The sequence below is a fragment of the Myotis davidii genome, unplaced genomic scaffold, assembly GCF_000327345.1.
Source record: "Myotis davidii unplaced genomic scaffold, ASM32734v1 scaffold323, whole genome shotgun sequence".
Taxonomy (NCBI): Eukaryota; Metazoa; Chordata; class Mammalia; order Chiroptera; family Vespertilionidae; genus Myotis; species Myotis davidii.
This window is the reverse complement of record NW_006295491.1, coordinates 1,273,242-1,277,108: the sequence shown is the minus strand read 5'-3', so window position 1 is coordinate 1,277,108 and position 3,867 is coordinate 1,273,242. Positions and strand designations below refer to the sequence as shown.

The following is a 3,867-nucleotide window of genomic DNA, read 5'->3' as shown; positions in this document are numbered from 1 at the left end:
GTTTTGCAGATGAGTGAAGAGAGGAGGGGACTGAGAAAACTGCCCAAATTGATCCAGGGCAGAAGGTAGCAGAGCCAGACTTTGAACTCGGCAGTCTGGCTCCAGCATGTATATATTTAACTGCTCTGTGAAGTTTGGCCAATGAACGAAAGGGAGAAAGGTCTTTAGGGCAGGTGAGATAGGCAGCACATGTGATTTAAATACGCCCAATAACTGCACCATCTCTAATTCTAATTGTGAGGGCCCAGTTACAATGGAGTGAGTACAGCAAGTTCAATGGCGAGACTCATTTGGCTCTGGTCCTTTCTGGGGATGAAATGTTTGTTCCTTTGACAACTGTAGGGCACCCAAACTGATGTGGGGATAAACCTTTGAGTCTATTTGCAACATGGCTATGGATTGGCAGAGGCTACTTGTTGTGCTTTTGGGAAACACACACTTCTATATATATAAAAGCCTAAGCAATCAGCCTACTGGCCAGCAGCTATGATGCTCACTGACCACCAGAGGGCAGGCTCTCAATGCAGGAGCTGCTGAGCTGCAGTCACTTGGCAGCAGCGGTTCTTGGGTAACACAACTGGAACCAGAGAGGAGGGAGCCTGATTCTGGGGTGCATCACCCAAGAACTGCCCTCTTGCAATCCAGGACCCCTCAGGGGATGTCAGAGAGCTGGTTTCGGCCCATTCCCTGCAGGCCAAGCTGAGGGACCTCAGTGGTGCATGAATCCGTGCACCAGGCCTCTAGTCTTACTATATTTCTCTGAGCATGTCACTGAATTTTTTTTGCAAGATATCAAATTTCCCATCTGAAAAATGAAAGTATCTGTTCAGATTACTTAGAAAAATTCCTCATTTTCCAAAGTTCTATGACTGTTTTCTGAAAATGAATCTGAGTAAAAGTTTGACAGTTCATGATGGTCTTTTCCTGGTTCGTTTCCTCATCCCACTAGAAAGAGAGCCACACTGCTCTTTTTGACATCTAAGATGCTTCTTTTTTAAAAAAAAAAATATTTTTATTGATTTTTCACAGAGAGGAAGGGAGAGGGACAGAGAGTCAGAAACATCAATGAGAGAGAAACATCGATCAGCTGCCTCCTGCACACCCCCCACCGGGGATGTGCCTGCACCCAAGGTACATGCCCTTGACCGGAATCGAACCTGGGACCTTTCAGTCCGCAGGCCGATGCTCTATCCACTGAGCCAAACCGGTTTTGGCTAAGATGCTTCTTAATACATTTATTTATTTTTCCTTTTGCATTGGGAAACATATTTTCCCCAGTGCGTTCAGTTCTCCACATGCCTTTGCTCAGGGAGTAGCATAGTGGAATAGAAAGACCTTGGCTTCATTGCCCACAGGCTGGGTGACTCAGGGAAGTTCATCTCTCTGGTCCTCAGTTTCTGTATCTATAAAATGGGAATAATGATTCCTACCGTCACCACTCCAAGTGGTTTTGAATAGTAAATGTGATCAAGCATGAGATGACCTAGTGTGTAGCAGCCAGTTACCAAACATTAACTCTCTCCCCCTGCTTGTCACTTTCCTTTCTCCATTAGATGGTCCTGTTCTTTCTCACCTTTGATAGAAGGTGGGGTACAAGTGGGTCCCAAGGTATCTGGCACTTAATAGATGTTGAACAATGGATAAATACTGTGTGAATGAATGAATTGAATAAATTTTTTTTTTAATCTTCAGTAAACACATGGGGTAACCTTGCAAGAAGGCTCCTGTTTAACCCAGAAAGTATTGCAGCTTAAAAAAACACCACACACCATAAAATTAACCATTTTAAAGTGAACAGTTCAGTAGTATATAACATTCTCAATGTTATACAATCACCACCTCTGTCTAGTTCTAAAATAAAGCCCTGCATCCATTAAGCAGTTTCTCCCATCTGTCCCCCTCCCTCCAGTCCATGGCAACCATCAGTCTGCATTCTGTCTCTACAGATTTCTCTATTCCGGATATTTTATATAAATGGAATAATATAACATGTGACCTATTGTGCCTGGCTTTTTTCACTTAGCATAATGTTTTTGAGGTTCAACCATGTTGTAATATATTTCAGTACTTCATTCCTTTTCATGGTTGAATACTATTCGATTGTTTATCTTCTTCAAAGTGCTTCATATCCTTGTCAACACTTGTCATTGTCCATCTTTTTTATTCCAGCAATCCTAGAGCATGTGAAATGGTATCTCATGTGGCCTTCAATTTGTATTTCCTTAATGACTAATGATGAGCATATTTTCATGTGCCTTTTGGCCATCTGTGTCTCTTTTGGAGAATGTCTACTGAAATATTTGCCTATTTTAAAATTGAGTTATCTTTTTATTGTTGAGTTATAAGAGTTCTTTATATATTCTGGATGCTAGAGTGTTATCAGATATCTGATTTGCAAATATTTCTCCTATTCTGGGATTGGATAAAAAGTAAAATGATGGACACATACTTAGGTGGGTGCAGGAACAATTAACATGATAACAATGAAGGAATTTGTGGTCTCTGTCCTGGTGCCCAGCAAAGTAGGTTGTGCCCCAGGGGCTCCAGAAAAAGGGAAGTTACAAGTTACCCAGACATTTCAAGGGTATGTTATTATAGACGCAAAAAGACAGATAGGCTCAGTTAAGGTAAAGGTTGACCTTGTCAGTGAAGATACCAGCCTGGGACGTAACTACCCACCATAACTGCTTTTAGTTAAAGTTTAATTTCAGACCATCCTTTGTGGTTACTTTAGGTCTCTGAGTTTGCAGGACCGCCATGCAGGCCTTTCCTGAGCTTGTCAGGTTAGCATGTGGCCCTTTCGTCCACAGTAGAAAGTATTAAAGATGTCCCCTTTGACCCCGTCCACCCTGCACCCCTCCCCCGGGGCTACTGTGCTTCCTTTATAAATAATGAGACCATTTCAAATGGTAATGACCATACTTTTCTCAAAGTCTGTATACCCGTCATTTATGCAATGCCACAAATCAACCGAATAGCTCTTAACTTTGTTTTTACTTCACTGGATTATTAAGGAATCATATAAGGAAAAGAAAGCACCACAGTTTATTTTCTGATTCATGGTTATTATCATGGGCCATCGAAAGGTTAAGCTGGCACAGCAGCTTTCAAAGCAAAACTTAGTTAAGTTCAGGAGAGAGAAAAAAGCCAGGACTATGCGCCTTCTTCTTCCAAACAACACCGAACGGACTCCAGCTGTGTGTGCATATGTACGGTCGGGTTAAGCGAGCATTTAAAAAATGAACATGAGCCACTTATGTTTGGGTAATAAAATAAGCTCATGTCCCTGGGTCCGGAAGGTGTTCCAATCAAATCAAGCATTTTCTCTGCAGATGTAGGGAGTGCCTCTCCTCAGATATTATGGTCAACAAAACAAGCGTGTCGTAACAGCATCTTCCTTGATTTTGTTCTTTGATTAAAAAGGTCCTTTGTGCCTCAGTGAAGACTGTGTTTATTAACCCCAGAAGACCGAAGGGGGCTAATGCAACACACGTGTCCGCAGCTTTGAAAATACATATTATTATGTGGGAGGCATTCAAACGCCTTGAAATGGGTCTTCTGCAGGCCGTAATTCCAAGTTTTCCATTGGGGCCCCTTTCGTGGGGCTGGGCTGCACCGGTGTTGATGCCCCAAGTTTTGGTATAAACCCTGAAACATCATAAGCAGCGTCTACTGCTTATCTTTTAAAAAATACGACTCAAAGATCCGATAAAATGATGCATGCGGGCTTAAACAGGCAGAGATGCATGTCTGTTGAGGAGTTCATGTACACGTGACTATTGTTAACTTTGTATTTAACACCGTTTTAGACTTATAGAAAAGTTGACGAGTAGTACAAAGAATTCAGAATCCCCGTGTGCCTCCCCA

At 42.2% G+C, this 3,867-nt stretch overlaps 1 protein-coding gene across 2 annotated transcripts in view; it reads left to right on the top strand.

The window, feature by feature from the left end:
- Nucleotides 1-3,867, top strand: part of TRIM2 (tripartite motif containing 2) — a 135,759-nt gene that overhangs the window by 31,104 nt on the left and 100,788 nt on the right. The window lies entirely within an intron of this gene.